Here is a 22,949-nt window from a genome sequence, read left to right as displayed (position 1 = left end):
TGATCTGGAAATTCTTTCTTATTATGAGTTTGGATTTCACTTTGTAAACTTCCACCCAGTAGTTCTTGTCCTACCTTGTGGCATCATCTTCTTTGTAACTGCTTTTCAAATATTGTAAGACTGCTATCATGTCTCCCTTAAGCCTTCTGTTCTTTAGAGTAAACATAAACCATTCTTTTAATTTTCCTTCTTGAAATTTAACCTCCAAGCCCCTCACCATCTTTGTTGTCTTACTTTGTACTATTTATACTTCTGCAGCATCTTTCTTATATTGTGCTAATCAAATACCAAATGGATACAGTATTTCAGTTGGAATCTGATCTGTGCAACATAAAGTGGGACTATCATGTTCTGTGATCTGGACATAATACCTGTATGGATGCAGTCAAAGGTTGCACTGCAACATATTCCTGAATCATGCTTAATTTGTGGTTTACCAGGACACCAGATCTTTCTTGCACATACTAGTTCTGAGCCAAGTATCTTGTACCTGTGGATTTGTTTTTTTCTACCTGAGTGCAGATTCTTACCTTTCTTACAGTTTGTTGGATAGAGTCCAATGTTCAAGTCTTTCAAGATTCTTTTCAACCTTTGACCTGTCTTCTGAGATATTAGCAGTTCATCTCCCAGCTTGATGTTAGATGTAAATCTGTTGAACATCCCTTATAACCTCTTGTCTAAGTCATTAAGAAACAATGTAGAAGAGCATAGGACCTAAGACAAAACCCTGAAGTATCCTCATTACTCACCCCAATATCTTCTGCTGAATTAACACCAGTTCCAATATTAGCTTGGACTTCTTGGACTTAGATTCTCAACACATCTGAATGGAACTAAATTGTGCAAGCTATTTGAAATGATAATAGTTGGAATGAACATGGCATCTCGTTGCACATGCTTCATGACTGAGCTATAGACTTGTGCCAAATCACCCCAAGTTCACCTTAGCTTGACCCAATAAGACACATAACTGAATCCAGGGCTATAGGGGCAGTGTGACTTTTAAATACCAGCAGCAGTTCCTGCTGGAGAATATTTAATCATGAACTTAAAGTTTGTCAAAGAATGGCTGTGACCTCTAAAGCTTTTTATCGATTACCTCTGAGTCCATTGTGTTTCAATGTACTTTCTCAGGCAAATAGATGGCAAAATCAGACATAAGCAAAAAAAAAAAAAAAAAAGCCAGATCCCAGCAAGTGATAAGCAATAGCTCTGTTCCTGATTTAATAAGAACTATTGCTGGCTTCACAAGACAACAGGCATAAAATATTGCATTATGCCATATGCTACTTGGGGGGAAAATCAGCTGGAATTACACAGCTCCAGGGGGATGCAGGATAGTGGCAGCTATTTTGCGTTAATAAATGGTGCCTTGATAGACAAAATAATAATTGGTCCCCAGTCTTCTGATTCTTACCTTCATGTACATTTAATATTTTCTATCCTGAAAATTGATGTGGGGAGTTTCAACCATGGCTAGTAATTAGATTTTCTTGTTAGGGTTATAAGGAAATTCTGACTTTAGAAACTCACTTTAGAAAAAGTGTCAAAGTCTGGATCAGAAACTGGGAAAGATTAAATGCCCATGTGAAGAATCACAAATTGGTTCACATTAGGACTGAGTTGATCTCTCTTGTTGCTTTTCTACACATATTTTAGTAGTGCCCAAAAAATACTTGTTGGGGTGTCCCTTCTTTATATTTGTTAATTGAAATTAATATAATTTGATTTCTGTGATAATAGTTTTTATTCCCATTTACATAATTAGCTTCAAGTAATGTTACCACACTGGACATAGAATGAGGACAATAGCCTGTTTAACTATTGTACTGTATGTTGACTGTTTGGGACTGTTATTAATTGGCAAAAAAAAAAGAAGCAATGAGGGTTGTTATTGATGTCAAAGAAGCTCTGAAGCACTGAACACATATTAACAACATTACTATTTCAGAATCTGTGCGTGGCTTTTTCAAAGAAAATATTATATCCAAACAAAACAGCTCAAAAGTTGAAAATAATTAACAGTTTCAATATGTGTCTTCATCCCATTATGTGCCCTTATTTTTGATAAAAATCTGATGTTGCAACATTGGAAAGATAAATGTATGGCACCATTCATTGGACTGAATGATTACACTGAAGGAATGCCTATAGACATAGTGTTTATATGGACAAGTATGACATGGAAATAAGGTACTAATTTATATAAAATATAGTAGGTTAAAAGAATAGTAGTTAGTTCAATGTTTTAGAAACAATATTTACATTAGATAAGTATATGTAGAATTGTCACTGTTGATTGCTATAATATATATTATACTTTTTGTGTTGTATTTTTTCACTTATTAAAGTCTTTTATGTATGGTTTTTGCATATATTTGCATTAAAATTATCTTCGTATTTTATTTTTTTCTTCTTTTTCAAAGTAATAAAAATAAATTTAAAAAAAGAAAAATAAATGGAAGAAATATGCCAACTGTTGAAAACTAGCTTTACATTAATCAAAAGTGGTGGTTTGGGAGAAGAGTTATGTTAAGATTCAAAACATATGGATAATAGAACAATGATTGCCCTCACAGCAAGGTGACAGATCATCATGGAGGAGGTCAATTTATATAGTTACTGATTTTAACTTAATAGCAATCAGTCAGTCAGTCAATCAGTCAGTCAGTCAAAGCTATGCCAGTTGCTCTTAAAGTCTTGAGAAGTGATCCTAGAATCCTAGAATCTTTTCCAAAGTTTTCTTTAAGTTGTGAAGAGCCTGCCCAGATTACTTTGAGGTCGTATCTTCGTCTCCTGGAGTAGACCAAGTTACTTTATCTTAGCCTGAGAGAAGGGCACTCTGACTCATTTTTGGTTTAGAAGTATCAGAAGAAAATGGTAGTCTGCTAGTTTTTTTCTGTAAAACTGAAAAAAAGAAAGAAGAAGTCCCTCACAACAATACTATTTACATAGTTAAAAGTGAAAAGGAACTAATCAATGAATGATTTGTTAAAGGGATAAATGGAGGAAGACTATACAAAAATGAGTATTATTATAAAATAATTGTTTTAAATCAAAATAGAAGGTTGTTAAGAGGAAGAAAGGGATGAAAAAGGAATAGAAAGCTGGATAAACGAAGTGGCAGAGGAAGGATTAAGCAATAATGGATTAAATGAAAATGAGAATGAGAATGTTGAAAAAGAAATTAGACAATCATAATTGGTTCACAAATTGAAACCTGGGGAACAGTGAAAGATAATTGTAAACTAAAGCAATCTCTCTCTCTTCCTCTCTCTCTCTCTCTTATTCATTCAAAAGGTTGCAAGGGATGGCAGGTGGTGATTTGATCACAAAGATCACTGTCATTTGAGGATAGACCTACTGGTCACACTCAGTGCTTTTTCTGTAAAAAAAAAAAAAAAAGATGCCAGAACTCACACACGTTATATAACCTGCCTTGCCTACCCTACAAGGTTCCATCCAAAAAAGGTGCTGGAACTGGTCACACTTAAATAGTGTGAGGGCCAAATGTGGCTCTTAGCTCTAAAAAGCATGAACACATCTCCTTCAAAGAGTGGAACTTCATTATAAGAATCTTAGAGTATATTGTACTCAATAACTTGTTGACATTGGATTGAGAGGGAACATTTTGCTTCGCAGCAGCTTTGGGTGTCCTATTGCAAGTAGCCCATAGAAACAAATTCTTCCTGGAGTCAATCAAGTTGAAAACTCCTAGGCTTAGAACTACCAATGAATTTCAGTTAAAAGAAATGATTGAGCCAAATTTAGGGGTTGGAACATCTGGAGAATGTTGAGAAAAGAAAAAAGAATGTTGATTAAATTAATCAAAGGAAGGTATATTCATCTGAGACTTGACAGTCTTTTTAGAACGGATAAAAGTAAACATGCCATGACTGGAAGTAGCACAGTTCAGGCTTTAAAATTAAAATTTCTTTTTCTCTTCTGCAATACTCTTACGTTATTCTCATAATTTTATATTTGGAAGTCATCATTTGGACTTCTGGTACACTGTTAAGCAACCACAAGTCAAATCAGTGTTAAATATGAGAATCTATTGCCTTTCCATTTATCTGATTTGTGACTCATTGCTACTGCCTTATCTACTTTTAATTAAATACCATAAAATACTCTTAGTCAGCACTTTGACTTTTCATTTGTTCATAATGTTGTTAATTTAAAGTTGATTGTTGCTACCTTGCATGGAATTAAATTTTCAAGTATTTGCATCGTGCAAATTCAGTATTCAAGAAGAAAAAGAGAGAGAGTTTTTGCTGGCTGGGAATTTTGAGAGTTGGAGTTGCAACATACTGTAGCTATAAAGTAGCTGGTTGAATAAGAAAGAGAAAGAAAGTGTGTGTTTGATGTCTGGGACTAAGGCTGATGTAGCCATAAAGATTGGTATATGATGTATACAGGGCCATATACTGAGTATAGAGACCACATTAACATAAAATCAAAGCTTTGCTTTTCATATCAAGCTTTACCCTACCATAAGCCATAGCTCAATAAGTGAATGTAGTGCAATCTCCTAGTATAGCTGGGGTGTTCCTCTATGAATGTAAGGCTGGGCTATAAAATCAAAGCTAGGAACCATTCCAATCCATATATCATAGAATGCAGTTCCCAGCATCTCTTATCATTCAGCACACCTCCTCTAGATAAGCAATATGAGCTAATGGTCTGCCTTGGACATGCCTATTTGCTAGGTTCTGCACTATGAAGCACAGCATTGTGGCTCTACTAATAATGGGAGACAAATTGTCTAATAGGTTCTTTATAGGTACAGTATCAAAGTAAAACTTGAGGTAGTACTGTACTCTAACCAGAGATTCAGCCTCAACCTCATTGCCAAATGTCTAATAACAGAATAACAAAATTGGAAGGGATCCTGGAGGTCTCCAAGTCCAACCTCCTGCTCAGGCAGGAAACCCTATATACCATTCTAGATAAGTGGCTGACCAATCTCTTCTTAAAAGCTTTCAATGATAGAGCACCCACAACTTCTGAAAGTAAGCCATTCTACTAGTTAATTGTTTTCACTGTTGGGAAATTTCTCCTTAGTTCTAGGTGAGTGGTGTCAAACTGCTGGCCCATGGGCCGGTTTCATCATACTGAAGCCACGCCCACCCCATTGTCAGCAATGCAAAAAGAGTCGCAATTCATCGCAACATGTCATGTGACATGGCAAGTTTAATACCAATGTTCTAGGTACTTTGCTTTTCTTATTGATTAGGAGACTTGGATGAAATATGATAATATAAGAAAGGTCTAGAATGTCAGTACTTCAGAGATGGAAAGTGAGGTTTTTGGCATCTCAGTTAAGGCAAAAAGGGACTTGTTCACTCCAGGTCTCTGCCTTGCTTCAATTCAAAACCTGAACAACTATAAAGCAAATAGAGAAGGTACCCACAGTCCAACTGTAATCCTATAAATGCAATGCAGGGATATCATATCTTAATGGCAAAAGTATCAATAACCACAAGATGGCAGCAAATAGATATAGAAAATCCTAACTCTTCATTACCATCTAATGGTTATCTGGATTCTTGCACACAAAATTGGAAACCTTACTATATAGAGGCAGTTTGCTGGGAGAAAGAACTATAAGCTACGCAGTCTGCCAGATCTGTCTTGATTTAATCTGCTGCCTTCTTACAGTAAGAAACACTGTCCCATTGCAAATGTAGAAGGTCTGATTGCCAATCAGTCGCCTTTTATTTCTGGAATAAGAATGAGTGTTTCCATTTTGTTCCTTGCTTCAGGCAGCAAACTATCTTGGGCTAGTGTTGCATCACTACTTTACTTAATTTGTTATATTCCCCCTACCCCACCTGTCCATAAATGTTATACTTTAACCAAAACACCACAGTGTTGTAAATGGATCAAAAGAAAAGAAGGGGTGGGGGAACCTACAGCCAGCTGGATTTTCCTGTCTGATATATATTTTTGTTCCTGCTGAAAATACTTGTATCATCTCTTTTCTTGATTTATGGTCTCCAGGAGTTTGTTAACAGCATAACTCAGATCTTTCTACATTACCCAAGGCTCTGGAAATAAGAACTTTCCTAGTCTGGGGTGGTTCAGCATGGATTCAGAAATCACCACTTCATTAAAATTGTTCCTCAGCTGGATATTCTACATGCTGGTCTGATATATTACTCCTTGGGTTTATGTTTTTTCTCCTTTCACTCTTTTAAGAGTGGATTCATTTCCTCTCACCCGCCTGCCGTGATAATTTATTCTTCCTAATGAGGGGAGGCATAGAAGGCTGAAACTATTAGAATGTGAGTTGTGGCTTTTTGACAAGAATTTCAGCCTAGGGATCCTACAGATATTCAACAGGTCCAGTTTCTGAAATGGAGAGTTTAGGTCACAAGACGAGTACTGTATGTGGGCGAGTAATAGAGTACACACAATGGGATAAAGAGAAAACTAAAAAAAGAGGGACAGGTTTTCCACTGCCTTTTTAAACAATGTCAGGAAAGTCAGTAAGGTTGTTCTGCTGCTTTGCAGAGATCATCCTCAACATTTCAATGAGAGGCTATCCTAAAAAGGTAATTTGAGTGAGGGCACCCTGATTATGGAACTTTTGCCCCAGAACTGTTCCCTAGACATTATTCATCTCTTTTATTTATTATACAGTTTACATGGTACACACATAGTAAAATTACAATTAAAAACATAAATCATCAACAGGAAAAAACAGATCAAAAATTGTAGCCAATGTATAGGACCTGCAACACTCACACAAACGAGTTGTAGTGTGTACTGCTTGTGTTCAAATTTCAAACCAGCTAGCTGTGCCCTTCTTCTGTCTATTTCATCCCAGTACCTGTTTCCATTTTTCTGCCAAAAGATGGCTAATATTTCACAGCCAGGGGGACTAGAATTTCCTAAGCTTGTTAATACCTGCATTTGTGTGCATGTGTGTGTGTGCATGTGTGGGGGCAATGCACTTTTATCTACATAAAATCCACACTTAGAAAAATAGTATTTGTGTATCATAGGGTGGAGACTGGAGCTTTAACAAGTTGTAGATAGGTATAAATAAGATGGTTTTGTTAAAGGGAAGAAATTGTGAAAACAGACTTTTTAGGAAGAACACCCCAAAGTCTAGGGAACTACCACTATGGAGGTTGTGTCTCCCATCCCTGATAAACTCAGATCATTGAGAGGCCCAATTATATTAGAATCTTCTTAGATTATTTAGGATAACGAAGTCTATCAGATTAAGAATGCCAATTCTACTCTTGAATGGGAAGATAATTGTCAGGATTTGTGTTAATTCTGGTAGGAGTAGGAGCATTTTATTGTTGTCATAATTAGAAGGAAAGGCAGTTGTTCTGAATATAAGGATTATTCATACATTGTATTTATTCCTAAATTGATGCCAGAACTGGGAGAGCCCAACCATAATGACATGGGTTCATGCAGTTCTTTAGCCTTCAGAAATAACTCAAGACTGCCCTGCTCTCTTTATTTTTAAAAGGAGAAGAAAAAAAGAAAAGTTTTTTTTTTTCTGTTAGAGTGAAAGGAATAATGAATTAGAGTTTATTTACTTTGTTAGGAGACTCATTGTTTTTGAAATAAATTCCACACAAAAATACTGGGGTAAATAAACATGAATAATAGTAATATTCTTGTGTATAGGCTATGTTTTAGCTTCCAGTGCTTTACTAATGGATGTTGTTATTTTGTTATCTCTTACTTGAAAAGAGGAATTCAACAAGGAAAATTTCTTAACATGGTTACAACTTGCCACAGTTTGTTTGCAACAACAACACAAAGATTAAACAAAACAAAGCAAAATCCCATCCTTTTCAGATGAGTGCTTCACATATGTTCAGAATTATTTCTTCCCTTTATATAAGTTCCTCCAAAGCCAAAATACTGCTTTTGGACATTTTATCATGGAATTGCAAATCTAGTTGATGATAGTCTGATGACATTATTTTCTGGATGATTCGTACTGTTGAATTCCCTTATTCTCCTGGGAATGGAATGTGAGAATATCCTGTTTTTTGTTGCCCAACTCTTTCTAAAGTGGATTGCTGCCTTTCTGGTTTTCCACAAGTCAGTTGAATCCCAAGACAAGATGACATGAGGGGCATTCTTAGTTGGGATTTCTCAGATTGGGGAGTGAAGTCATACAAGCAGCCTTCAAGACAATGAAAAGATGAGTAATACAAAACAGGAATATTAGCAATGCTTCTGGCAGTTAAGTAATTTTACAGACCTCACCAAGAGGTATTCCCTAAGAATTTCTCCAGGGTCCCAAGGAAAAGGTAAAAGAGCAAGTTTATTTTGCACAAGAACAATATTTCAGAAATTAATGTGCATTTAAACTACAGTTAATCTTCAACTTACAACTATTCATTAGTGACTGTTCAAAGTCATAATGGCACTGAAAAAAATTACTTACAACTATTCATCACATCTGTGATCATTGCAGCATCCCCACATTCAAATGATCAGAATTCTGACACCTGGCAACTGGCATGTATTTACAATGAGTGCAGTGTCCTATGATCATGTAATCACCATTTGTGACATTTTCAGCAAGCAAAGTCACTGAGGAAAGTCAGTTTTGCTTAACAACTGTGGCAAAAAGGTCACAAAATTGGGCACAACTCACTTAACAACCTCCTTGCTGTAGTGACACAGTGGTTAGAATGCATATGTGTTGGATTATGGAAGGATTTATACTCCTTGAAGACAGCTGGTCATTTGCATACTTTTAGTGAGTTGTTGATGCTCCTGGAGGCTTAGCTGTGTCATCAGGGTCACCAGAGTAGTGCTAATGGGTGTGGAGCCTTCTTGGAACTGTTGAAAAGACTGAATTGTAAACTGGAGATAGTTGAGTCCATCTACATTTAAAAGATAAAGGGCACTCTTTCAAAGACAGTAAAGTCCACATTTTGGACAGAGAGGACTGCTGGTTTGAAAAAGGTGTCATTTAGGCCATCTATGCCAAAACTGAACAGCCCTCTCTCAATACAGGGGGAGGGATACAACATCATCTATATCTAGTTTACAACATAGTCCTTTCAACAGTTCCAAGAAGGCCCCACTACTCAGGTGACCCTGACAACACAGATAAGCCTCCAGGCGCATCAATGACCTGGTAAAAGTATGCAAATGATCAATTGTCTACAAGGAATATAAATCCTTCCATTCCCCACCATCCAGTCAGAGCTGAAGAAACTTGTTGGATGAGAAGTGAAACATCTTCAAAGAAAAACAAGGAAGTCCAGTTGCCTCATGAAAAAAGTACCTTTGGGGTCTCTTTGAGTTCTACTATTATGTGTATCCAGTACAATGAAACATTAAAACCTGTAGGCTACTAGCAGCAATGGATTCCATCTCTTCATCCAAACACGCACAAGAATATTCAATCTTGCCAAGGGCTTTTTGTTCTGCCCAAGTATCAATTTGCTATTCCAGACATGACTTTTCCTTTCCCAAATAGTGTGGCAATTTTCTGATATCGACAAATACTGAGTTGGGATTTAAAAGACAATTACCCAACTCACCTTTCACTTTGTTCAGAGAAGGAAAGTGAGCTCTGCTGTCCAGCAGTAAAAGGTTAATGCACTCTTTCAAAGCTCCATATGGGTCCCTTTCTTTATTTGGCATTTTTGTTGGACTATTTACTTTACAATTATTCTCTTTGTAGCACCAGAAGGTTGTCTTTTTAAACATGCATTTTATATCAAGTTAACGAAAACTGAATTCCTTGATGGTGAGTCACAGAACACTTGATGTTAGAGATGTATACTGAATAGCAGATTATGATGGTGGTGAAAAAGGAACTGCCTTCCATTCAACAAGGTGTGATGTCTCACAAAAAAATTCTGTTCCTACTCTTCCTTCACAACATAATCCTATAATGTAAATCACCTCACAGGCGAACATTAGAATTTTTTTTTTAATGGTCAGAACATTTTGACAGCAAATCCATTTGCTAAAAATGATAATAGAAGCTGCATTTCTCAAGATCTTGAAGACCAACTGTTTACTAAGGATAAGTCAACCAGATGGGTCCATTTTATTTATTTGCTATTTTCCAGAGCAGATTTCTGATATGTCCTTGTTCATGTTGATTTTTAACAAACAAACAAGTGGAAAAGTTGGCTGAATAGGGATCTGAAAGTAGCTCTCCTATTATGAAAAAACTTCTCTTTCAATGTCCTGCTCATGAGTTTTCTGGTAATCATTAAAAAGATAATGTTTGAATGATTTAGTAAGTTTCTTTTCATATTATTATTAAGGAGACAAATGCAGCAGTTGTCTTTTTTTTTTTTTTGCAGCTACCAACAGGTGATATAGAATGTAAGTTTAAGCCTGGAGGTACATATTTCTAGGGCTCTCTCATATTTTATGTGTGTTCCAAGTCCTGCAGACACCATGATGTCAAAAAGCTATAGCCATTGATTTACATCCATGCAATGAACCAACACAGGTGGGACACTATATTTTTATTACTGACTTTGTTTGAAAAAGCAGGGAAGGGGAGTACAGGCTATAAACATGAAAGAATTGCTGCAGGGTCATTGCACATTGTCAGCACAAGAGATGGAAGAAGGATAGATTTGCAAGATGCTCAGAGAAATGGATCAGGCTCAGCTTTCAACATGGTTTAGGCTCTGGACTGGGTCCAAGAACTGTTGTTGTGGAAACAGCTTCTGGCAAGGTCCATTGTAGAAACAGATCACATTTTCTGAGAAGGCAACTTTGCATGTTGCTCATACATCTGAGAAGTCTGTTTCAGAAGAGGCCTTGCTGAGCCATCCAAATTGTTTAGAAGTCAGTGCTTGGTTGGCTAAATAAGAAACTATAGAATAATAGCAAAGTGGAAAGGTGATGTGTCAGCTGGCCAGGCAAGCATCCAGCATTCTGCAAACATCTGATCTGATTGCATTCATCTGGCACTTTTTTTGCAGAACTTGATATTGATGGATGCTTCCAAGGGACTATAAGATATATACTTCTGAATGGTTGGCCTTTCAGGTAAAAAGAATGATGCCCCTCAAGGGACTTGGTTCCAATCAGTCCACTACTCCTGCCTTAAAGAGCTGTTGCTAGTCAGAGGAGGAGATAAAATGCTAATGTCAACCCTATAAGATTCACCAAACTAAGAAACCAACGCCACGTAGGTCAGGACTATTTTTATTACAACACTATAGTGACAGAATCTTGCATGTCTGAATATGCTCCCCACCCATTTTATCTTTGTGTGAACTAGGGAGGGCCCTTTTTGAGATATTTATTAAAATAAGTTTCTTGGCCTGGGCTCAATCCATGCTTATCTAACTATTGCCTTGGTAGCAGCTCTTCCTCTTATTCTTCAAAACCATTCTCTATACTCTCTGCAGCTTCATGGAACAATGATTTGTCTCAGTAGAAGGCACATTTCTATGTTCATAAATTATATAAATGTTGATTCCCTTATATGTCTGCACTATTGCAATAGTAGCTCCATTGCATTCCTCTACCAAACCAACTATTATAATGCTTATGATGTATTTGAAAGCCTATGTTAATTAGCTTATCATGCATTGAGATATCTCCTCCAGCTGCTGGGAACAAATAATGAAATAAAGCTGTCATCCATTGCTTGTGAACTTCTGAATGCACTATGTAGGCCATTATGTGCCACCCTGTTTTCCAGTAATATTTTATTAGTTTAATGTAGCATAGGTGTTTGTGGTCAAAGTCATCATATCCTTCCCTTGTTCAATTTTATAGCAAGTTTGGACAATCTTATCTGACACCATGGACACAATAATGTACAACTTTTTTCAGGCCTTTGAGGGCATATCAAATACAATATTCCCCCTCCCCCCCAAAAAACAATAACAACCCAGGCAGGGCAGAATAAAAAAATAAATGTAGTCAGGATAGAAACAAAATTTGTTTGAATCAAATTTAACTTCAATTAAAAAGGAAGTAATTAAGCATAGTGAATATGCTTACTGCCAACAGATATCTGCAGGAGCACTTACTCCAAACAACACTGGGTTGATTGATCAGATCAAAAAGAGAGAAACTATTATTGATCCTACATTTTCAAAAAGTTTTGAAGTGAGAAGGTACTACTTTTCAATGGCAACCTTCCCTGTTGAAATCAGGCTAGTCCCTTTCTTTTTGATGTTTGGAAGCTTCTAAAATGGACTTTGTAGAGCCTTCCTCTGATTTCAACATGTTATTTTTAATTTCAATGTATTGCTTATAGTTTGATTGGTGTTGATTTTATTATTTTTATTAATTTATTTTACTTGATTTTACTTGAATTTTATATTCTACAGCAGGGCTTTTCAAACAGTGGTACCGGTACCACCTGTGGTATATTGGCACCTGGCAGATGGTACGCGACCATCCTAGAAAAGTAGCAGGGGAGGGGAATGAGTTGAACCGGTGGCAGCACTGAACAAGCCTGAGTGAGAGAAGGCTGGAGCTGCAGGGCTGTCAGGGCTGAGTGGAAGCACCAGGATCAGGTTCCAGCTGTAGCTCAGCACTGATCCTGGTGCTTCTGCTGAGCCCTGAAGAAGCACCAATCAGCTGGAAAGCAGCACTGATCCTGGCACTTCTGCTGAGCCCAGAAGAAATGCCAATCAGCTGGAATGTTGCAGCATCTCCAGGATCTTGTGATTTACATTCAGATGCTTGGCAACTGATTCATATTTATGACAGTCACAGTGTCCTAGGGTCATGTGAAGTGACCAAAACCTGCTGCAATCACCTAGCAGATGGGGGAAATAAAAATCAAACACCCCCCACCCCACCCCCACAGCTAATCCTCAACAGAAATGCTCACAACAATGAAAACCTCAGACAGGAGGAAGAGAGAGGCTGGGTAGGCAGGCAGGTGTCTTGCTCGGCTGTGCCTTGGGGGGGGCACTTTTTTCAGTGCCATTGTAACTTCGAACAGTCACTAAGTGAACTGTTGTATGTGAAGGACTACCTGTACTTATCATTTTTTCCCTTTTTTTTGGTAATCAAGTTTTTGACACCTTGTTAGGCGACTGGTGGTACTTGGATATTGCCATATCCTAAAAGTGGTACAATGGGTGAAAAGCCCTGTTCTACAGTATGTAAGCCACCAGGTGTCCTTGGCATTGTGGTCAGAAATGTGAAGAATAAATTACTTACTTACTTAATTAAATACGAATTGCTTACTACTGTTTTAGTGGGGGGATTTTGAGAGCTGTGATCAAGGATTGGGGGGAGGGATGAAAACTTTGGGCTGATGCTGCTATGATACATTTCTAATTAGAATAATCTATTTTTGAACAAAGATGTTTTTTTCACCATAACTGGAACTATATGATAGGGATGGCAGAGGAGAAGGAATGAATATATGCCACTACAAATTTATTGTCTGGAAATATTCCCAGTGCTGTGATCACTGTGCTGTCCCAGTCACTCACATGAACACTTAATAGTGGTTTAGTGGGTTTGTTAATATTCCCCAGCAATTCCCTTCACAAAACCCAGAACTGTCCCAATTAAGTCCAGCCAAAAGCAGACCAATGCTAGTACACAGAGCAATGGCCAATGAGTTCACAAGGCACTTGAAAGTTTCCCAAACAAGATAAACCCACCAGTCACAATTAAATCCATAACACAAGAGGGTTCATCAGGCATAAAAGTCCAGTGTTCACAAGGCATGATCCAAAGTCAAGGTACAGTATCAATCCAAAGTGAGGCAGGAATCACAACGACCAGGAAATACATAGCTAGGAAATGTATATGTTGTTCTCAGTGTGGCCTCCATCTGTCTGCTGTGCTAAATAGTCAGTTTCTGATGCAGCCCATCAAGAAGGCAAGGCTGCCTCCTCACAAGTAATCAAACTGATCTTCACTGCTCCTACCTTCTCTCTGCCCTACGTGTTCTCAGATCAGGTACAGAAGGCAGTTCCTCTTCATAATCACTGGCTGCAGCTACTATGTGCTTTTCCCACCTGAAGCCTCAGGGTTGTCCTGCTGTAGCTGTGCTTCATCAAAATCCCTATTAGTTGGCTGCTCTGAACCATTGACCAAATCCCCTCCAGACTTACCTAGGACTGGTTCATTCTCCTGTGAACTGACATCTGGAGCGGTATCTGGGAAAGTATCTGGGGAAGTCATCACACTCACTAGGCCTTAAAAATTAGAAATTTTTCCATTCCAAGATGGTGGCAGTGTAGGAAGCAGCATCAGATCACAAGGAGAGAAGTAACCAAACTAAGTAGGAAGGTACTAGGAGAGGGGGAAAAAGGGAGGAAAAAAAGCAGAAAAAAGATAGAAAGGATAAAGGAAAAGAAGAAATTGGGAGCACAGTGAATGAATGGCTACACATGGAATCAGAGGCAGCGGCAGCAGAGAATGAGAGAACCAGCTCAACAGCACAGCTAAGCAACTCAATGCTGGGGAAAAAAAAGGCAACCGAGAGCAGTGGGGCTGCCCCCCCCCCATCTGACAGAGTGGCCATGCAGGATCATAAAGGGGACACTGGAGGGCTTCTAGGCCAATGGAGGCCTACCTGAAAGGCCTGGTGGCCTAGCGACCCAACCCAGCACAATGAAGTGGAGATCAGCATAGCAAACTGGGCCATGTGATGCACCAGCAGCTGAGATGGTGGAGAGGAGGCAGCCAATGGCAGCGCAAAGCAGAGCACTGGTGAGATGGCTGGGGGAAGCAAAAAGGAGGTGGCTGGTGGCAATGTGAAGCAGCGGACCGGTGAGGCAGTTGGGGGCAGGGCAGAAGCAGTGGGTGGTTGGAGCAGTGGACCGGGAGGCCCACAGGCAGCAGTGAGGCAGCAGTGGCAAACCAGGAGGCCTTCAGGTGGCAACAAGGGAGCAGCAGCAAACCGGAGGCCTGCAGGCAATGGTGTTTTCTATGGACTGGGAGGCCTGCAGGTAGAGGCAAGGCAGCAGTGGCAGATTGGATGGTCTGTAGATGGTGACAGTGAGGCAGCAGTGGACCGGAGACCTATAGGTGGTGGTGAGGTAGCACGACAGAGACTATCAAATACCAAACTCATGGAACAGGTAACTGATACTATTGAGGTATGAAATACATGTTCCATGTATGCACTGATGCCCAAAGAACACCCAAACTATATATGCATCAGATGCAAATTAATTGAACTACTATAGGAATAGGTTAGGAATTTAGAAGCAACATACGAAAGAAAGCTCCACCCAAACCAAACTAAATAATGAACAAATAACTATCAGAGGACTTAACCCTACTGATAAACCCTTGGAGGAAGACAAATGGAGGTATGTCACACACAGAAGGAAACACAATACCCAAAGAAAGAAACAGCATACAACAAACAAATCCCTTCTGCCCAATCCTACCCAACCAGAAACAGCCCCATTAAAACTGAGCAATCAATTTCTCCCCTTAGAGGGAAACATGCAGACCCACAACCCCCCTCAAAGAAGACATGCAGACACTTAGCAAAAAAAAACAAAACAAAAAAACCCAACTTCAAACATCCCTAAAAAAAATCACTTCAAATTTCCCTTAAAAAGTTACATCAACAAACATACCTGAGATAACAGAAAAGCTCCCCAGACTGCAGCCCCCCCCAAAGGAAGGTGAATGTTAGTAATAGGAGACTCTATCCTCAAAGCAACAGAACCATCCATCTATAGACCAGACATACAATCCAGGGAGGTATGTTGTCTCCCTGGAGCAAAAATCAAAGATGTGACTGAGAACCTAACCAAAATAATTAGACCCACAGATTACTACCCCCTCCTCCTCCTCCACATTGGGACAAACTACACAACAAACAACCTAAGTACAATAGTGAGGGATTACAAACAACTAGGCAATAATAACGCTAGAAAGCATGTTCTCATCAGTAGTGTTCTCATCAGTACTCCCAATGAAATGCCAACACTATTGAGGGAAAAAGAATTTTAGAAATAAACCATTGGTTAAAGGGTTGGTGTCATCAAGAAAACTTTGGTTTCCTGGATCATGGACTGCATTTCCTACACGAAGGACTCTTGGCAAGGGATGGGCTGCACCTCACGATACCAGGCAAAAATGTACTTGGAAAAAGATTGGCCCAACTCATCAGGAGGGCTTTAAACTGAAACTGAGGGGGGAGGGTGACCAATCTCTAGAATCTCTACAACCAAAAACCAATCACAAATCCCAAGAAAATTAATCAAACAATGAGGTAGACAGTGATTCAAACAATCAGGAGATACAGGAAACATACCCAGAGACAGGTATAAAAGTCTTAAATGCTTATTTACAAATGCTCAAAACTTGTGGAACAAACAGGGCAAAATAGAAGCAATAGTATGCAAGGAAGGTTATGACATAGTTGGCATAACAAAAACCTGGTGGGATGAAACCCATGAATAGAATGGACTGATAGATGGATACAAATTGTTCAAAAGGAACAGGTCTTCAAAAAGAGGAGGGGGAGTTGCACTATATCTGCAGAAATGCACATGATCAAAGATAAAATCTCTCCAGAATGTATATGGGTCAATAAAAAAGAAAAAAAAAGTGACATTACCATAGGTGTATATTACAGGCTACTCAACCAATCAGAAGAAATAGATAAACTCTTTGCCAGCCAGTTAACAAATGCATGTAGGAAGCATACCACAGTAGTAATGGGAGACTTCAACTATCCAGATATCAACTGGGAGACAAACTCTGCAGTGAGCGGGAGATCAAACAGATTCCTAAACAACTTAACCAACAACTTTGTCACTCCAAAGGTGGAGGAGAGAACTAGATGTAAAGCTATACTGGACTTACAAATACAGAAGAAGTGATAGAGGGAATCGAAATTACCAGAACCTTAGATGAAAGTAACCACGTCATACTGGAATTTAATATAATGCAAACACTATCAATAGAAAACAATCCAACCAAATTCCTAAACTTCAAAAGAGCTGATTTTAACAAACTCAGAGAGAACCTAGGAAAGATCCCATGAATGAAAATCCTAAAGGGGAAAACAAATCAAGAAGCATGGGAAACCCTGAAAAATGTGATCACAAAAGCCCATACCAGCGCAATACTACTGAGAAAGAAAAACAAGCAATCCAAGAAGAAACCAGCATGGCTGCACAAAGATCTCTCTAATAAACTAAAAGACAAAAAGGATAAATACAAAAAATGGAAAGAGGGGCACATACCTAAGGGCGATTATCAGCAGACAGCCAGAACATGCAAAGATGAAGTCAGAAAAGGAAAGGCTCAGAATGAACAAAGACTTGCAACAGAAATCAAGGACAATAAAAAAAAGTTTCTTCCAACATATTAACAACAAGAAAAAAGACAAGGAAACTGTAGGCCCACTAAAGAGAGATGATGGCAAGGAAATTACAGGCAACAGGGAGAAAACAGAGCTACTTAATTCATACTTTGCATCAGTCTTCACACAAAAAGAAACTATAGCCCAACACACCCCAAAAAAACACTGCAAAAGGCATACTAGAAACAAAAATTAAAATAAACAAGAAAATGGTAAGGGAACACCTATCCAACCTTGATGAATATAAATCACTGGGACCTGTCAGACTACATCCCAGAGTTTTGAAAGAGCTGGCAGATGTTATCTCAGAACCATTGCACCACATCTTTCATAAATCTTGGAACACCGGGGAAGTACCTGAGGATTGGAAAAGGTCTGATTTTCCCATCTTGAAGAAAGGGGAAAAAAATGGACCCAGGAAACTACACAGACCAATCAGTTTAACATCAATACCTGGGAATATCCTAGAAAAGTTAATCAAAAAACAGATTTGTGAACAACTAGAAGCAAACAAAGTCATAACTAGTAGCCAGCATGGGTTTGTTAAAAACAAATCATGCCAAACGAATCTTATTTCATTCTTTGATAAAGTGACTAAACTTGTAGACAAGCAAAACACAGTGGACATAGTATACTTAGATTTTAGTAAGGCATTTGACAAAGTAGACCACAACTTACTCTTTGGTAAGCTTGGAAAAGGGGGAATAGACAACATCACCACCAGATGGATCTGTAGCTGGCTGACAAATCATAGTCAATGAGTAGTCCTCAATGGAACTACATCCACATGGAGAGAAATAAGCAGTGGGGTACCACAAGGTTCCCTCTTAGGCCCAGTACTCTTCAATAGCTTCATAAATGACTTAGATGAGAGAATTGAAGGGGAACTCATTAAATTTGCAGATGACACCAAATTGACAGGAGTAGCCAACATTCCAAGAAGACAAATTCAGGATCCAAAATGATCTTGACAAACTTGAACAATGGGCCCTATCCAACAAAATGAATTTTAATGTGGAGAAAAGCAAAAAAAAAAAAAAAAGTCTTACATCTAGGAAAAACCAAAGATTGGGTGAGACCTGGCTTAAAAACAGCAACTATGAGAGGGACCTTGGAGTCCTAGAGGACGATCACTTGACTATGAGCCAGCAGTGTGCAGCAGCAACCAAAAAAGCTAATACAACCCTGGGTTGTATAAACAGAGGCTTAGAATCAAGATCACGTGAAGTATTAGTACCGCTTTATAAAACCCTAGTAAGACCACACCTGGAATATTGCAGCCACTTTTGGTCACCATATCACAAAAAAGATGTTGAGAGTTTGGAAAAAATACAGAGAAGAGCTACTTAGATGATCAAAGGCCTGGAGACTAAAACATATAAAGAATGCTACGGGACTTGGGTTTGGCTAGTCTAAAGAAAAGAAGAAATAGGGGAGACATGATAGCAGTGTTCCAGTATTTGAGGGGCTACCACAGGGCAAAAGGGGCCAGGTTGTTCACCAAAGCACCAGAGGGAAGGGAGAAAAACAATGGTTGGAAACTGATCAAAGAGAGAAGCAACCTAGAATTAAGGAGAAACTTCCCAACAGTGAGGACAATTAACCAGTGGAACAGCTTACCCCCAGAAATTGTGAGTGCTCCAGCACTGCAGATTTTTAAGAAGAGACTAGACATTGATCTGTCTGAGATGGTATACATTTTCCTGCTTGAGCAGGGGGCTGGACTAGAATATCTCCAAGGTCCTTTCCAGCTCTATTCTATTCTATTCTATTCTATTCTATTCTATTCTATTCTATTCTATTCTATTCTATTCTATTCTATTCTCCCAGAGAATAGTGCAAAGTGCAAAGGGAGAATTGTGCAAAGTTTTTTTGGAAAATCATATTTTTCAATTTGCTATGGTTGGATAAATGTTCACAAAGATATTTGAAAAACATCAGGTATCTTCATTTCATATTTTCTCTATTGCACATATTGCCCTAATTATTTTTTCTTCCATGTTGGCAATTCCCTGCACCACCATTTCACTCACTAATACAAATTATAAATATATAATTTCACAAAGTCTACTGATGTTTCAACATATTACTAACAAATAACAAAATTAATGAGGGTAGGAAGTATTTTATATCAGAGAGATTACTTTGTTATAGTTTATAGAAAATGAAGAAACTGAGTAAATAAAAAATACAACTATGCTCACCCTAAAATGGATGGCAATAACCAACATCTTAAACATCACAACCAAGAGAAGATTGCAGTACAATTGCAATTTAATAGAAATAAACTTTCAATTTATATAATTCAGACCTACATTTTTAGGTTGATATGATTAAAAATGACCAGTAATTAAAGCAAAAGAAACCTAGCAACTGGATTATAAAATGTTTAATATGAACTCAAAAGTCTGCTTTATCCTAAATCTAGCTACTATGTTAGTATACATGTATACACACACACACTTTCTCTTTCACACACACACACATATACAAGTTTCCCCTGTCAAGTCATGTCTGACTCTAGGGGATGGTGCTTATCTCTGTTTCTTAGCTGAGGGAACCAGCATTGTCTGAAGATGGTTCTGTAGATATATAGCCAACATAACTACATGCCAAAGTGCACCAGAACACTGTTACCTTCCCACCCAAGTGGTATCTATTTATCTACTTGCATTTGGACGCTTTCAAATTGCTAAATTGGCAGGAGCTGGAGCAAGAACAGCACCTCACCCTATTGAGTGGTGCTTGGGTCTCGAACTACCAACTTTCCAGTCAACAAGCCGAGTATCTTAACCATTAGGCCACCATGCCTCCTAGTTGATATATCCAATTCTACAAATAACTGCCTATAAAAGACTTTTATCAGCTAGCCAGGGTTTCAAACAGGATGTTTCCTCCAAGCTATTTGGAGATGTCAGAGATTTCTTCTTGTTAGCTGCATTGTTAGCATTCCCTATTCCTAAACCTTGGCTAATGAATGCTACAAGAGTTATCTAATACACATACTATCTGCTCCATGCTATCTCTATTCCTAGCTTCTAGCTGAGTTTGTTGTTGTTAGTTGCGAAGTCGTGTCCGACCCATCGCAACCCCATGGACAACATTCCTCCAGGCCTTCCTGTTCTCTACCATCTTCTGGAGTCCATTTAAGCTCGCTCCTACTGCTTCAATGACTCTAGATTTCTTTCCCATTTATAAATGGGTAGATATATTCCTCTTCTCTTTTAATCAGAGAACATAAATATTTTTTTTTAAAAAAAATGCTACTGAAACTGCCAAATTAAATTAAAGCAGTTTTATTTGTATACCTCCTTTTCTCTTCACCAGAACCTTCTATGAAAATTCAATTATTTTGAAAATGTTGCTGCATTAGGGCCCATTTCTTAGACTGAGAGACTTCTCCGATTCTTGTGTGAAAGCCCATACCATCTACAGCAGCAGTCCCCAACCTTTGCAGATTGGCGGCCTGGCTGGGGGGAAAGAGAGGGGAACTGGGCCATGTAAGTGGCAGGCTGGCATGCACTCATGTACAGCTCTTGCATGAGTGGCAGGTTGGTGCACATGTGCACAGCTCAACTTGTGTGAGCAGCAGGTTGGTGCGCACATGTGCAAGTGCCTGCCGGCCCATTACTCATGGAAGTTGAGCTGCATGTGCTTGTGCTCCAGCCAACCACTCACACAATGCAATTCTGAATAGGCCATAGCCAGGTAGTAGGCTGCAGCCTGGGGGTTGGGGACTCCTGATCTAAAGTTAATAGGTAAGAGGAATGGAGGAATGTAACCTTTAATGTTATGTCATATTCAGATAAAGGCTAATAACAGTTCTTTCATACTTCCCCATTCAGTGCTAAAAATCCAGGGAAATGCTAGGAAAAGGGTCAATATATACAGTTCTCATCTTATTTTCTGATGACCATTATTCATGTGAAATTCTCAAATAAGACTTACGTTTAAATGAATTAGAACTTTCTACCTGTCTTCCCTATTTGACTATTATGGCCTTAATAATGCAATCACTGGGCTTGTTTGGAATAAAGGGCCTGAGGTTTGTTATTAGGTGCTACGTTTTGCAGTTATAATAGCTCAGAATTTTGTAAGCATGAGTTCTATTATTTTTAGCACCCAATCTGAAGCTAAGTAGCATACAAAAGTCTTCCTACAAGACAATGAATGATCCCAAAATGACCAAAATGCAGAGTGCTGATTCAATTGGTGGTTGAGGCTGAGGAAATTTAGGTTTAAATCTCCATTTGCTATGAAACTCAAAGGGTATTTGCTTCATCTCCTTCCCACCTTACAGGATTGTTTTTGAGAATAGAAAGATGGCTTTCAACTCCATAAAAGAAATGGCACCATACATTTCCTGCAAAAGTTCAATCAGCATGAGGCAACACTAATGAAAATAAATTTACTACAATAAATGATTAAATTGGAAGGGAATCCATCCTCTTCTCACCACAGAATCTGCAATGTGGGATGTAACTACATCATCCCCAATAAATGGCCATTTCTCTTTCTCTCATTCTTCCTTCAATAAAGTTCACTACTCCTGTCCTAAGAAAGTTGGCTACACAGTGATGATATCCTCAATAATTTTTTTTTTTAATGTTTAGATTTGATCTGTTTTCCCCAACCAGCATGACTGGTACAGAGGGATGCTCACCGATCCAAACCAAACAAATAACATCCCCTCTTGAGTATACCATCTAAGGTAGCTATATGGGTTGTCACACTCCTTTGTGGTAAGAAGGTCCTTAGGGGCCTAATGTGAGAGACAGTTTGATGCAATGGTTAAGACATCAGGCTAGAAACTGGGAATTCTAGTCCCACCTTAGATGCACAGCTAGCATGATGAGCTTGAGCTAGACCCTTTTTCTCAGCCTTAGGAAGGAGGCAATAGCAAACTACTTCTCCAAAATCTCTCCAAGAATACTGCAGACACTTTTCTAGGCAGTCTCTGAGAATCAGACACAACTGAATGGAAGGAAAAAAAGGAGAGGCTGATGGGGGAGGGAGGAAAGGGATTTTTGCAGCTGAGCTGTTGCTTCAGTGAAACTGCTTTTTCCTTCCTGAACATGGGAGGCACTTAAAGAAATAAAGTTTTTGTACCATAAACCAGATGACCTTGGGGTGATAGACTAGAGGGCTCTATGACACTGCACACTCAGTGCTATTCAACACTCTGCCTGAAAGAGAGGAACGAATGGATTTATTGACTTGTGACTTTGACTCAGGCCTGCCTGTATTTCAGGGTTGTTATTATGAAGAATGATTAGGCAGCAGTGTCAGGGACAAGTGAAAACTAGAACAGCAAAGGACTTCCTTAACCTTTACCTGGACATGAGGCCATCCATAACAAGTTGTGCACAGTTTTGGAAAAACTATAAAAAGTATATTTGCAGCACTTGTGGCAAGCAGACATGAATGGGAAAAGATGGATTGTCAGGGGAGATGGGTTGTTATTCAATTCTGCATAAGTTACTGTTTATCATTACTTGTCCAAGCGCATTTTGGAAATAGCAACATCATTTTTATTCAAGGCATTTGAAATCCAGGCCCCATAGTTCTTGACTTAGAAAATGCCTATTTGTTATATAGTGCAACAAATTAACATGTTAATATGTAGAGCCAAAAGCTATTGCTGGGAAACATTCTCCATAGCTTT

The sequence above is a fragment of the Crotalus tigris genome, unplaced genomic scaffold, assembly GCF_016545835.1.
Source record: "Crotalus tigris isolate CLP2741 ecotype Arizona unplaced genomic scaffold, ASM1654583v1 scf7180000018042.565515, whole genome shotgun sequence".
NCBI lineage: Eukaryota > Metazoa > Chordata > Lepidosauria > Squamata > Viperidae > Crotalus > Crotalus tigris.
This window is presented reverse-complemented; position numbering follows the sequence as displayed.